At 40.9% G+C, this 15,710-nt stretch overlaps 1 long non-coding RNA gene across 1 annotated transcript; it reads left to right on the forward strand.

Annotated features, from left to right (window-relative positions):
• The first annotated feature begins 1,714 nt into the window (after nt 1-1,714).
• Nucleotides 1,715-15,288, forward strand: LOC132540793 (uncharacterized). The gene is made up of 3 exons (XR_009551931.1): nt 1,715-1,983; nt 14,302-14,403; nt 14,743-15,288. It is a non-coding gene; the product is annotated as an uncharacterized LOC132540793 (long non-coding RNA).
• The last annotated feature ends 422 nt before the right edge of the window (nt 15,289-15,710 follow it).

The raw sequence follows: 15,710 nt of genomic DNA on the forward strand, positions 1-15,710 counted from the left end.
GGGCATGGGGACTGGTGGCACACCCATTTGAGAGCACATGTTATCATGTACAAGGATCAGGGCTCAAGGACCCCAGTTCCTACCTGCAGAGATGAAGCTCTGTGAGTGCTGAAGCAGTACTGCAGGAATCTCTCTCTATATATATATATATATACACACACACACACACACATATATTATATTCTTTTCCTTTTTTTAATTGCCTCCAGGGTTATTGCTGGAGCTCGGTGCTGGCACTATGAATCTACTGCTCTTGGTGTCACTTTATTGGACAGGGCAGAGAGAAATTGAGAGAGGAGGGGAGACAGAGAGGGAGAGAAAGATAGACACCAGGGCTGGGTGGTGGTGCACTGGGTTAAACACACATAGTACGATGCACATAGTACATAGTGCAAGGACCCAGGTTCGAGCCCCCAGCCCCCCACTTGCAGCAGGGAAGCTTCATATGCAATGAAATAAAGCTGCGTGTGTCTTTCTTCCTCTCCTTTCTATCTTATTCTCCCCTCTTAATTTCTCTCTGTACTATCCAATAAGATGGAGAGAGAGAGGGAGGAGAGAGAAAGAGAAACACCTGCAGACCTGCAGACCCGCTTGTAAAGCATCTCCCCTGCAGGTGGGGAGCCTGGGGCTCAAACTCAGATCCTTGTGCACATAACCAAGTGCACCACCGCTGGGCCCCACTATCTTTCTCTCTCTCCCTCCTCTTCCCCTCTCAATTTATCTCTGTCCTATCAAATAAAATAAATAATAGATTACCATAAAAGAGGTGGGGAGTTGGGTGGTAGTACAGCAGGTTAAGCACACATGGCACAAAGCACAAGGACCAGCACAAGGATCCCAGTTCGAGCCCCCAGTTCCCCACCTACAGGGGAGTCACTTCACAGGCGGTGAAGCAGGTCTGCAGGTGTCTGTCTTTCTCTCCCTCTCTCTGTCTTCCCCTCCTCTCTCCATTTCTCTCTGTCCTATCCAACAACAACAGCATCAACAACAACAATAATAAAAAAATTTTTTTTTAAATTAAAAAGAAAGAATGAAAGAGGTGTTGGTAGGTTGGAGCAGCTTTATACCCAAATTAGCACAATAAAGGGGCATCAGACCTGGAACAGGGATGAGCTTATCTCCTGTCTTTGCAAGTTCTTGAAACAACTCAGTGAAGTCAGGGGGCCCAAAAGAACGGTGGTGGTTCAAATAGTCTTTGTGGCCTGGCTGGCTTCAGGAAACACAATGGTGCAAGCACAGAGCTGGAGGGACATGAAACATGAAGGCAAGAAGTGACAAAAATAAATCCATGAGCCAGCTGGGATTCCACTTGACAAAGGACTCTGAGAGGTTTCTGTACTGGCTGATGCCTCACTTCCCATCAATTTTGGATTAGCCATGGCAAAGGAAGAAAGAAAACAAACAAAGGAAAGCCACAGATAATCCCCAAACCTCCATTTGAGCTAATAGTTTAAATTCCTCCTCTACCAAGTTAAGTCTTTTGTTTTGTCTTATTTTTGTTTACCAGAGTTGATAATAAAGGATAAAACAAACCAATCTTACTTCAGCCTCCCTCCGGCTCCTGTAAATGAAAAAGGGAAAGGGTTAAGGTAATTATTAGTCTGGACAAATCTCCCTGAGCCTCACCTTGGAATAGGAGATGACTTCCTCATCTGAGTCAAAACCTTCGGACACTCACTAGATCACAATCTGTTCTGACATGCCAGCTGGGTGTTTCAAGGAAGTCTGGATGAGTCTGAAGCCACCAGCCCCAACACCAGTCACAATGATGAAGAATTTCCTGTCTCCAAGCTGAGAACCTCTGGGCTTACTGGCCCTAAGGTGGCTTTCCTTACCTTGTAAGTCAACTTGACTTGCCTTTTCTTTTAAGTAATGTCATGTAAGAGGTTTCCCAACAGAACAGAAGAGCTCTGGGTCTGCGGGACTGGCCCTAGCACAGCTACTAAAGTGCCACTAAAGAAGTCAGGAACAAGGTCACCTAAGGTAAGTCACTTTTCTGCTTTGTCTCTTTTACCTCATCTGCAAGAAGGAATAACATCACTCCAGTTTACAGGACTGATGGAGGATAGAGCAACTTACCCCTTATTTTTATTTTATTTATTTAATTTTGTTCTTACTGGGGCTCAGTACTTGCACAATGGCACAACGGACCCACCACTCTGGCTAGCCATTTTTTTCTTCCTTTTATTTTTTCCCCTTTCTTTCTTTCTTTCTTTCTTTCTTTCTTTCTTTCTTTCTTCCTTCCTTCCTTCCTTCCTTCCTTCCTTCCTTCCTTCCTTTCTTCTTATTTGATAGGACAGAGAGAAATTGAGAAGCGAGGAAGAGACAGAGATGAGGGGAGGAAGAAAGATACCTGTAGCTTTATTTCACTGCTCACGAAGCTCCTCCCTGCAAGTAGGGCTTGAACCTGAGTCCTTGCACATGGTAACGTGTGTTCAACCAGGTAATATCTATATATACATATACACACAGTGGGCAATTCCTGAGTTTTACCCTCTGAACCGCTCCCTCTACTACATTTCTGTCTAGTAAACAAACCTGGAGAATACATACTAGGCACTTTTTCTTTGTCTTTCAATTTTTCCCTATTTATTTATTTTCTGTTTTGGAAGTACCATTATCCTTATGAGCACCAACACTTCCACATTTTCCCTGTTGACATTCTGATGTTTTTCAACTCTTTTTCATTTGGTAATAAGTTTGTAAATGTATTTTGGAAAAAAAAAGATGAATTAATAATATAAACAAAACCAAAAAGAAGTAGACAGGAAAGCTTCTCAGACAGTAAGAATGTTTTACTTGTATAAGTAATTAATAAAGAAGTGAAATTTTCTAGGGGCACAGAGAGTGCCATGGACAGACTGGGTCTTACATTTCAAGTGGTTTCAACAGGTCTATGTCCAATACTAATTTCTTCTAGAAAGGAGAATTCCCGAGCAAGACATGGAAGAAGGTCCTTTCCAAAGTCTTCAGGCTAGTTCTCTGTTGGTCTCTGCTTTAGTCTTTAAAGGAGCCCAATGAGCTTCTTGTCAGCTGTCAATCATTTCAGGCCCTCAAGCCATATTGCCTCTGTTTTTCTCCTGCAAAAAACCCAAAAACAAACAAACAAAAAACCGCATAAGCAAAAAAAACAAACAAATAAAAAACACTGAATACTAATTGCTAAACCCTCATAAGTTCTTAGTTTAAGTGGACAATTTAAGGTAGCACCAGGAATCTCTTCCAGTTGGTTTCAACTCCTTTCATACCACTCAGGCCCCAGGAGCACAGAACTAAATGAAATGACTGTGCTCAGATTTCTCTCTAAGGGAGAAGGGAAATGCCTTGAGGCAGGACACAGGATCAGGGATGCCAGAAAGAGCAATGCTATTCCTGAGAATCAAGTAACACTTGTACTTTGAAAATTAAAAATTAATTTATTGAGGAGGGCCGGGCATTAGCGCAGCGGGCTAAGCACACATGGCACAAAGTGTGAGAACCGGCAAAAAATAAAAAAAGTATTTGGGAGTGAGGCTATAGCACAGCGGGTTAAGCACACGTGGCGCAAAGTGCAAGGACTGGCATAAGGATCCCGGTTCCAGCCCTGGCTCCCCATCTGAAGGGGCGTCGCTTCACAGGCGGTGAAGCAGGTCTGCAGGTGTCTATCTTTCTCTCCCCCTTTTTGTCTTCCTCCTCCTCTCTCCATTTCTCTCTGTCCTATCCAACAATGACGGCAACAATAATAACTACAACAATAAAACAACAAGGGCAACAAAAGGGAATAAATAAATAATAAAAAAAATTTGAAGTATTTATTGAGACTAGCATTCACAAGCAAAGGATGTAGGCAGCTATTTAGTGAGAGAGAGCAAGCCATGGTGTGCTTCCTCTTTATTCTCCCATTCCCTTTTTGCTTATCCTCCCTTCTCTGGCTCTACTTTCCCATTTACTCCTCTCTCTCCCCTTCTCTCTCTTTTCCTTCCTACCCCCTCTCCTCACCTCTTATCCCCTCTTCCATCTTTTCCTCTCTCCTCTTTCCATTTCTCTCCTCCTTACTCCCCCCCCCCCCGCTAGTGTCTCTTCTCTTGCGTGAAGACATGCAGTGCATCACATCCACAGAATTACAACGAAGCTGTTATAATCATTACCAAGCTGTTTTAGAAAAAGGATCCTGCCTGAGAACCTCACTGGCATGCTACTGTTCTTTTATGTCACCAAGAGATTCATGCCAACACTCCCATAGATGACAGTCAACAAGGGCAGAACCACCCAGTCAAGAGAGAAGATTGTCCTGCTTAAAAATGAATCCATCCTATCTTCTAGGTATTGTATTGGCTTTGGCAATTTGGTGTCCTTGGAAGGTCACGTTATAAAGCATAAGTCCCCTTCCACCTGTGAAATTCCACCATTTTTTTTTAAGTTGCAAAAGATATATTCTTTCGCAGACCATCTGTTATTTAGTAATGTGCAAATTACCAATAAATAATTCCAGATTTCTTTTTTCTTTTTGCAAGCCTAGCTATAAACAAATCCTCTCAATGCTGAAATGGAAGTAATTTTCCCTTTGAAAAACTGTTCGGTTCTGCACAACTAGAGGAGAAGCTTCCTAGCAGATGCCAGAGAATATTGTTACAGCACTCTAATAATCACATGAAAGTCAAATACTGGCAAGTCTTTGGGAATCTTCTGTTTGCCGCTTCTGGATCTCTCATCCTGTGGCACATTCACTCCAGCAGTCTCGGCAGACTGTGTATGAGAGTTTATTCCAACCTTCAAGGCTGACTTGTATGAGATAATGTGACCTGTTCATTCAGCCAGTTAAAACATTGGCAAACCATGAGTCCTCTCCTAGGAAACAGTAGAATATCACAAATAAAAATCACAGATGACCTGTTTATTCCTACAGAGTTGTTGATAAAACAGATTTCCTAAATAGTTCACCCAGCAAGACGTTCTCATTTCATAGAAGGACACCGGCTGGCTTGTTTGCTAAAAATGGCTCTCCAAGGAGGGTTGATGGGGAGTAGGTGGAAAGTAGTGAGGACAGAACTCTGAGATGAGCAGATGTCAACGCTCTCCTCTGTTTACTCTCTGGGACCAACATACAATTTCCAGGCTCAGCTTGGACAGAATTAGTACATGGATCTTGTTGCCCTAATTGTCTTGTATTCCTTTCTCTGGTGCCTCCATGGACCACCGATTCTCCCCTGCTCCTAAGATCAGCAATCCAGGTTGAAACCAATTTATTTATTTGACCTTCTTTTCGCTAGAAATTTTGAGATTGAGAAAGAGGCCCTACTTAGACGGTCCAGATAAATAGTATAACTCCTTGAAAGGTAAGGAGTCTGAGCTTCCTGTAATGACTGAATAGCTTGGCCAAATGGACACACCCACAGGTAAGATTTCCCCAAATCTGTGGAAATAGTGGGAATGATAAAAACAAATAAATGGGAGCTGGGCGGTAGCGCAGCGGGTTAAGCGCACATGGTACAAAGCGCAAGGCGATACCAGCGTAAGGATCCCGGTTTGAGCCCCCAGCTCCCCACCTACAGGGGGGTTGCTTCACAAGCGGTGAAGCAGGTCTGCAGGTGTCTTTCTCTCCCCCTCTCTATCTTCCCCTCCTCTCTCCATTTCTCTCTGTCCTATCCAACAACAACAGCAGCTATGACAATAACAATAACAACTACAACAGGCACAACAGCAAGGGCAACAAAATGGGAAAACGGCCTCCAGGAGCAGTGAATTCATAGTGCAGGCACTGAGCCCCAGCGATAAACCTGGAAGCAAAATAAATAAATAAATAAATAAATAAATAAAAAGGAAAAGTTAAGAGGTTTAAAAAAGCAAATTAAGAAAATATATAAAGCTCACAGGATTTGAAGGGCAAATGTGCATCTAAACAACATTCCTGAAAGTCTACTCAGGGGACTTTCATCTTGGTAGTCTTCGGTTTATTTACGCAATTATGACTACAGCTGTCTTATTTAAAAGAATAAAAGCAAATTAGGATATAAAAATCTGAAGCAAACGGCTAGTAAACGAAATATAGAAAGAATTCAGTAACAGAAACTGAATGACCCCATCCAAAAATGAATAGAGGATATGAATAGAATACTCACCAAAGAAGAGATTCAGAAGATCAACAGACATAGGAAAAAATGCCCAGTCACTGATTGTGAGAAAAATACAAATAAAGACAACTAGAGATACCACCTTGCACCTGTAAGGACAGGTGTAAAAGGACAGTAACAACACATGTTGGAGAGGATGGGGGGAAGAACACTTTTACACTGCTGGTGGGAATGCAAATTGGTCCAACCCTGTGGAAAATAGTCTGGAGACTTGTAAGAACGCTGAAAATGGGCCTACCCTATAACCTAGCAGTTCACCTCTTGGGGCTATATCCAAAGGAGGCAACTGAGTAGTGTTCCATTGTTTGCCTCATCTGGTATGGAACTTGAAAGAATCATGATAAGTAAGTGAAGTCAAAAAAGAAAAGGATGAGTGGTCTGGGAGGTGGCGCAGTGGTTAAGGAACTAGACTCTCAAGCACGAGGTCCTGAGTTCAATCCCCGGCAGCACATGTACCAGAGTGATGTCTGGCTCTTTCTCTCTCTCCTCCTATCTTTCTCATTAATAAAATAAATGAAATCTTTAAAAAAAAAAAGAAAAGGATGAATACTGAATGATCTTACTTACAGGCAGAACTCAAGAAGCAATGTCAGAAAGGGAGAGCACAAAGTGAAACTTGGACTGGATCTGGTGTATTGCACCAAAACTAAGGACTCTAGGGAAGGAGGGAAGGAAGGGAGCTGGGTTGGTGGAGTGTCCTGATATGTTATGGTGTGAAAGCACCTGGGTTGGGGATGAGGGTGCTTTGCAGACATCTGTAACAGGGAGAAGAGAAATTATACACAGGTGTCAGCAATTCTATTGTAAACCATTAACCCCTCAATACAACAATTACAAGGTACACAAAGTATAATTCTAATTAAACTCTCTATGAGATAATAAAAAAAATCTGTGGAGGGGATGAGCGGTGGCTTACCTGGTAGAATGTATACATTACCATGTTCAAGGAGCATGCTCTAGGTTCAAGACCCTTAGTCCTCACCTGCAGGCAGAAAGCTTCAAGGCAGTGGAGTAGTGTTGCAGGTGTCTCTCCTCTCTGTCACACATTCTCTCTGTATCTCACCCTCTATTAAAAAAAAGTTGTTGAGAATGGTGGGTTCATATAGATACTGGGCTATAGTGATAAAGGTGGTGAAAAAGAATCTGTGAAAGGAACTCTTCTACATTGCTGCTGTGAACGCAATACTGGTACAACCACTATGGAGAACAGTATGCAGCATCCTTAGACAAATCAAATGGAAATGCCACACGTGATCCAGCAATTCTGCATCTAGACATTTAGCCAAAAGAGATACTAACATTGACTCCAAGGGATATATGTACCCCCATGTTCATAGCTGCATTATTCACAATAGCCAGAATTTGGAAGCAATAAAAATGTCCTTCGATTGATGACCAGATAAAAAAAGTTATGGGACATATACTCAACGGAGTGCTACTCAGCAATAAAAATGATGATTTTACATCCTTTGCGATAAAATAGATGGAACTTGAAAACATTATGCGTAGTGAACTAAGCAAGGAGGTAAAGGAAAACCACAGAATTGTTTCACTCAGAAGTGGAATTTACAGAACTGAACAGACATATTTGAAACAAACAAACAAATACAGCCCGTATTTAGTCTGTGGGAAACTATAGTGGTTACCTAGGGGGGAGGAGGCAGGCGTGCACAGACTTTTGGTGGTGGGAAAGGTGTGAAATTATAATCCTATTGATTTATATTCTCATAAATCACTATTAATGTGATGTGTTGGGGGAGGATACATTTAATACCTCAAGTTCTCTAACTGCCTAGGTCATAGCCCTAAGTACAAATATTTGCTTTAGCCTAAATATTTAATATCTTATATCTGTAAGATGATCACACTCTAACAATGGACTTTAAAAAAAAAAGACGTGAAAAATCTTGCATAAATAAAGTTACAACTATTGACAGAAGTCCCTGAAGACCTACCCAAAGCAAAGAGAAACTATAGGAAAAAGTAGTTCTCAAAAGGTGAGAACTGAGATGAGTGAATGTATTTTCTTTTTCTATATAGTAAGTTGACACAAATGTAGGGGCGTAAAACAATACATATATATGATCATACGGTATCTGTACATTACGGATTTGGGGACACGTGTGCTAGGTTATTTGTTGAAGTTGTCTCCAGGCTGAGATCACAAACAGTCAGGGCTATAATTCTACACAAGCACCTTTTAAGTCCAGGTCAGTGAGCTCTGGCTACAGGTCCAGGTGCTCTCCAGCTAGAGGCTGCCTGCTGTCCTTTGCCACATAGCCTTCCCCATCCCATGGAAGTAAGCTTCCTCCAGGCCAAAGGTGAACAGCTGATGGTTCTTAGCTCTGATTTCTTTTCTTTTTTTTTTAATTTTTAAAATTTATTTTCCCTTTTGTTGCCCTTGTTTTTTTTTTTTTTTCATTGTTGTTGTTATTGATGTCATAGTTGTTAGATAGGATAGAGAGAAATGGAGAGAGGAGGGGAAGACAGAGAGGAGGAGAGAAAGAGAGACACCTGCAGACCTGCTTCACCGCCTGTGAAGCGACTCCCCTGCAGGTGGGGAGCCGGGAGCTGGAACCGGGATCCTTAGTTGGTCCATGCGCTTTGCACCACCTGTGCTTAACCCACAGCGCTACCACGACTCCCATCTCTGATATCTTTTAAGGACTCACCTGATAAAAACCAGGCTCCGGTAGGGTAATCCCACCTTTAACTACGTCTCAACAGACTAAGAAGCTTCATTACAGCTGAAAAATCCCTCCATGTTTCCAACATAGTCTAATCATGACTGAAATCCCATCATATCGACAGCTCTTCTTGGCGCTTACGGGGAGGAACTTCTCCCAGCGCATGTGCACTGAGGCATATTCGGACCATCTTAGAACTCCCTCACAGTGAGTTCGAAGTGATTGATATGTTTTGCTTGTTCCTTTGCTTGACATTATCCTAATTTTCACCATAAAGACAGAGTCCAAAAAGTTAAAGGAGTCAGAAACCAGACTTCACGTCTGAAAAGGTGAGTGGTAAACTAGGAAGAAATTTCTAGAAGAGGGCGGGGATAGATAGCATAATGGCTATGTAAAGAGACTCTCATGCCTAAGGCTCTAAAGCTCCAGGTTCAATCCCCCGCACCACCATAAACCAGAGCCGAGCAGTGCTCTGGTTAAAAAAAAAAAAAAAATTCTAGAAGACAGGCTTGCATCCATGAACTACAGTCAAAATGATTTGCAATCAGTTCTCTAATTGTCTTTGATTAACAATTATATTTGTAGCTATAAATGCTTAATGTTATTGACTAAGTTAGAATGAAATATCACACCTATAATAAAAAATAGTACATTGATATATAGAAATTTTAAGTGAAGGTGATTAAAGTTTAAACAGGTAACATCCAATAGTGATAAATAAGCAATAACAAAAGGCGCTGGTGTGCTAATCTTAGGAAATCATGCCTTTAGTATTAATTTAATCTCAACATTGCTTTTTTTAAAAAGATTTTTAAAAATATTTATTTATTTATTTATTTCCTTTTTGTTGCCCCCCCCCTTTTAAAATTGTTGTTGTGGTTATTTTTGCTGTTGATGTCGTCGTTGTTGGATAGGACAGAGAGAAACGGAGAGAGGAGGGGAAGATAGAGAGGGGGAGAGAAAGACAGACACCTGCAGACCTGCTTCACCACCTGTGAAGCCACTCCCCTGCAGGTGGGGAGCCTGGGCTGGAACTGGGATCCTCACGTGGGTCTAAACATTGCTTTTTAACAGCACAATACTAACAAAGTATAACAGGGCATACATTTAGTAGAAATAATTTCATAATTTGATCTAGAATGATATACAGGAAAAGCATAAAAGTAATAAGCAGATTAATCCTAACCTCTAGAATAAAGCATTCAAAACACCCTTAATAAATGAAGGAGATGAAATGGAAAAAAGGAATGTGAAAGCATTTAGAACATTAAGCTCTACTTTTATTGGATAGAATGCATGAGAGGGTAGAGGATATATGTTGAATAATTTGCATTTACTACGCATGTTGAAGTGCCAGTAAGATAAAAACAAAATTGAGAGTGATGAGCAGCTTGTTAACTTTGTATATTAGAAAAAGTATGATCACAATAAAGAACAGAAAAACGTAACTTTGTTTACCACTGAATTTGCAAAAAACTTTTTAAAACTTATTTCCCTTTTTGTTGCCCTTATTTTGTATTGTTATTATAGATGTCGTTGTTAGATAGGACAGAGAAATGGAGAGAGGAGGGGAAGACAGAGGGGGAGAGAAAGACAGACACCTGCAGACCTGCTTCACCGCCTGTGAAGCGACTCCCCTGCAGGTGGGGAGCCGGGGGCTTGAACCCGGATCCTTAAGCCGGTCTTTGAGCTTTGTGCCACATGCACTTAACCCTCTGCGCTACCACCCAGACACCCAAAATACTTTCCACGGGATATTATACAGGTATAATAGAGTAATGTGTTGGTAAAAGTACAAACTTGCCTCCAAGTTTTAAAAAATCGGAAATCCAAAAAGATTATGATGATTCCTGTACAGTATCTAGTTTGAATTTGCTACACCGGACAGCCGGTCTCAGTGGTGTGGTGTTGATAACATTTTTCACAAACTCTCAATTCTAAGATTTCATAGATTTTTTTTCATTTGTCCAAAAGAAGCATTTCCATGAAACATTTAACACCACTGATTTTGGATATGTGATCGAATGTGAATAGAATGCTTGAAAAGTTAGATTCAGTTTAGAAAAGATATGATATGCCCTAGATGAGTTGAGAAAGGCGACAGAGCATCAGCAAATAAAAAGCTCATTGTGGCCACCGGATAAAAGGAATTTATTTTTAAATTGCATCATTCATAGTTATAAGTAGCACAAATTGTTGTTTACTGTTAATATGACTCCCCCCCTTCCCAACAGATATAGCTTTAGTTACTTCACTTTCTAAGTTTCAAAAATTGTTAATTTGGGGGGAGAAAATATGTTTTTGACATCAAAGGAAATTTTCTGTGACTAAGTACTTAAAAGGAAATGTATGTATTCTGACATCTATGATTTATCTGACAACGCTTCAGGAATCAGTATGGTAGATATACATAGAAAGATAGAGCCATCAGTGATTAAGAAGCTCTATGAACAGGTAGGTGGTGGTAGATATGTAGATGTCCACTTAGAAGTCTGTTGACTCTGGGGGCTGTGCGGTAGTGCAGCAGGTTAAGCGCACTTGGCGCCGAGCAGAGGGATCTGCTCAAGGATCCCAGTTTGAGCCCCTGGCTTCCCACCTGCAGGGGGTGGGCTCACTTCACAAGTGGTGAAGCAGGTCTGCACGTGTCTCTCTGTCTCCCCCCCTCCCCCAATTTCTTTCTGTCCTATCCAATAAAAATGAAAAAATGGCTACCCCAGGAGTGGTGGATTTGCAGTGCTGGCACTGAGCCCAAGCAAAAAAAAAAAAAAAAAAGGCTTTAACTTTGGTATTTCTGATAATTTTTTTTTTTTGGGGAAAGTAAGTTGCACATGAAACTTATATCAGTTGCTGCATTATAAGAAGTAAGTGAGAATGCTTTTATTGACCATTTTGACAGATTAAGAAGAAAAAGATTGGGCCAGAGAGAGGATTCATTGGGTAGGACATATGCCTTGAAGTGTGTGCAGCCCTGGCGCCATGTGGATAATGGTTTGCCACCAGAGCAAGCTCCTGGGCTGTGGTGTCTCTCCCTGTCACTGCCTCTTTACATCTTCAAGCCAGAGAGAGAGTGAGAGAGATTATCATAAATAACTCCCAAACTTCTTTTCTTTTCTCTTCTTTTCTTTCCTTTTCCTTTCTTTTCTTTCTTCTTTCCTTCCTTCCTTCCTTTCTTTTTGCCTCCAGGGTTATCGCTGGGGCTCGGTGCCCACCTGATGAACGCACTGCTCCTAGTGACCATCTTTTTTTCTTTTATTTTTACAGAGAAATTAAGAGAGGAAGGGAAGCTAGGGAAAGAGAAAGAAACAAGTTGCACCAGGTCACCGTCGGTGAAACTGCTCCCACTCTGCAGGGACGGGGAGACCCGTCCAGAGCCTGAACCCATGTCCCTGCTCATGGTAATGTGTGTGCTGTACGGGCATGCCACTGCCCAACTCCTCCACCCTCTTTCTATAAAGACTGCTTCTGACCTTTAATGATCAAGCTATAGCCTAGCCTTAAGCAAAGAGACAGGACAATATAGCTATTGTTCCCACCGTTCTTCATAATATTCTCAAATTTAAAACTTTGGAAGAAGAAAAAAAAAGAAGAGTACTGCAAACATAAATGATGAAAATCACCATACAAAAGGTGAAAAACTAACATGATAAAATGGAAGTAATTTACAAGGTTTTCTGTGATAAAGACCATCTATCACAAAGAGACATAAAATTTTATTTATGAATCTCAAATGTTCTCTTCAATGTTTATCGATAATCTATTTGTTATCTTCTTGGCAGAATAATTTCTCCTGGCTGAAATTTGTAAAAGTGAGTGTGATAACTGCACTGGTTCCAAAAATTCGCTTCACTTGGCATTAATGACAATAGAACACAAGTTATCCAAAACATCAGTTTTAAAAGCATAACTAGTGGATCTACTGAAAGTAAAACCAGAAAATTAATTATATGAAGTAAATATTTCACAATTTATTAACCAGAACTCTATTAGTTTATACTCCCAAACGTGGTCGACCCATTTACAGATCACTCAGACATATGTGATAACTATTAAATTCTGTTACCTTTAATAGTTGGCCAACTTTCACTCTCCACATATTTTTCAATTTAGATAAATCTACTTGAAAAATGCAACTTGCCAAAAGCATATTCTAGAAGAAGTAGAAAACCAGAATAGTCCTATTTTTAGTAAAGAACTGAATTTGCAATTAGGCACATTCTCCAGATTTCCAGGCCTTATAGGCTTTACTGGCAGATTCTTCTTACCAATCTTATATAAACTCTTCGAGAAAGACAAAGAACAGAGGGACCTACTTTCTAGTTTGTTTTATGACATTAAAATAAGAGTGAAATCTGACAGGGATGTGGGGGAAATAAACCAATCAATTGCAGAGCCTCAGCAATTAAAACATATCACAAGTATTTTTGCAGTTATAAGATTTCAGGTGTCTTGTTTTCCATTCACGTGTGTGTGTGCGTGCGTGTGCGTGTGCGTGTGCGTGTGTGTGTGTAGTTTACTGAACCCTGGGCACCCCTCCTTCCCTTCCATAGCCACTATAGTTATCACAAAGTCTAAAAGGCAGTGGCTACTTTCTAGCTCACTGTTTTATAACAGAGTACCTTCCCTACTTAGGGACATCATTTATTGAATACATTTGTTGACTGATTCTGAGAACATGGGTCAATGTTCTTATTAGAGAAAAAAAATTGGACCATGTCTATCAAAACTTGAAATTCTCCTTGGCTGTTACTAATATATTCCTACCATGTATGTTAATATATTGCAGGACTTTGTACAATTAATGTTATTTTAAAAAAAACAATATAAAAACTTCTTTTTTATTCTACCTATGGACAAACCTTTTGGGTCTCACCTACTCTATCACATGTTGGCCGCTGTGATGACTTAGAGTCAGGACAGTGTGAGTAACTGTGTGTGTTTGTGAGAGCAGATAGGTTTCGGAAGGAAAATGCACCAAGTTTGGCAACATCCACTATGCCTGGCAAGCCATGTAATGATCCCAGAGCATTATTCCACACTTTTTGAATGAGGTGAGCTTTGTTTCACAAGGAAGAAAAGAAGGCATCTTGAGTACAATTTCATGCAGTGCGTTTGAAGTTGTATCCCTAGTGAACATGGCTCACCTCCACGTCAGGATAAATATAAGCTCATTTTCTTGTATTTACCTTGAGAGTTGAAAATGAAAATCTCTGGCCTTCATTGGCTCATCTACAAACTTGGAAATGCATGTTTGGTGACTACATCATTTAGACAGAGCTGGATTCTCAGCAAACTGATCAGAGTTGGACGTGGGTGAATGGATAATAAATATCCTGTTTACTTACAAGAGAAGACTGAGAAGCAGCCCAGTGGAGTGCCGTGGGCACCTTCACCCAGGAGAATGGGTCTGGGTTGCTATCTTATAGTTCCCTTTGCCTTCTAGTCAATGGGAGAACTGCTACAAATTTCCCTTTGATGAAGGCTATCTTTGTTTATGCTCTTGGTAGGAAGAATCATGTTCAACCTTGCTTATCTTGTGAAGAAAATGCACGAAGCCTGCAATAGGCAAGGACAAAAAGCAGCATCTTTTGATGAACTAGAGACATATGGTGAGGGGCCTCTAGTCGACCATGGCACCAGATGTGTGTGTGACGGGTGGGGTGGGGGCAGAGGTGGGGCTGAGTGGGTGGGAGAAAATGTACTGTGGTGTGAGCAAGAGGTGCATTATGTGTGAACTGTTCCAACTTCTTCTAGCTTCCTGCCAGGACACTGAAATCCTTTGGCTTGTTATGGAATTTGGATCTGGGACAATTTGCTCTAAAGGGGGTTTGGCATACATAAGTCATTATTATTAATAAACACTTGGCAAATGCCAACCATATGCCTCATGCTGAAATGAAGCGTTTATTTTATTTTATTTTATTTTATTTTATTTTATTTTATCTTAGGTTGTTACCAAGTAGAGAAGAGTGCTACCAGGTTCCTTGTTACCCTGGAAAAGGCCGCTTTGCTGTCCACTGGGCATTATCCACATCTTTGAATCTCTGGGTGCCTTTTCCAAAGGCCTTTTCTCTTTTAAGAGAACATTCCAGAGCACTAGAAGTGGTGACTTTAAACTCTTCACCCCTTTAATTATGGAAAGAATGGATTTCAGAGAAGAATATAAGTGTCTTCTGACAGAGTCTTCAGTCCAACCTGCTCTTACAGGATGACTCACTTCACAGTGGCTGGCTTTTAACGTGGCATTGAGTGGGACTGTTTCTAATTGACTGATCTTGAATTACATGGATGGATCTTTAAAAATATATAGCAGAATGGGTTCTGTTTATTTTTAGTGGGTTTCTCCCAGAAAGTCTCTCTGCATGTTTCCCTGACTGTATACCAATCACATATGGGAAGCAAAGAGAAGTGTGGTTCTCTAAGGAGAGCATGCAAATGACGTTTGAAAAGGTTCCTTCCCATCCTTTCTTTCCCAGCACTGATTTGTGTTTAGGAGAATTTATTAGCAATAAATGATGTCTTGATGTGACAGTGATCCCCCATTAAAGACGATTGGGTGAGGGTTGGAAAGAGGATCAAAGAAACACATCCAACAGAGAGGAGGAGGAACAACAGATCTCCTCACGTTTTCAAGGCAATCCTCATCTCAGAACTCTAAGCACCTTGCAAACAGTCGTTCAAATGAGACTTCTCTGGCAACTCAAAAAATGAAGAGACTAGAGGAAAGCAGAAAGGTAAGTTCATATACTCTTTCGTAAAGTTTCTCTACAAAGATCGCCACACTTCTCTTAGTGCCTCTGACATGCCAGGCCCTTCCCCCATCACAGGCTGCATAAATCACTCTTGTTGGCACAACTTGAGAAGTCATGTTCAGAGTCCCTTCCCAGCGCCAAAGTCCTTCCTGGCAATTCTATCA

This window comes from Erinaceus europaeus, chromosome 10 (assembly GCF_950295315.1).
Source record: "Erinaceus europaeus chromosome 10, mEriEur2.1, whole genome shotgun sequence".
Classification (NCBI taxonomy): domain Eukaryota; kingdom Metazoa; phylum Chordata; class Mammalia; order Eulipotyphla; family Erinaceidae; genus Erinaceus; species Erinaceus europaeus.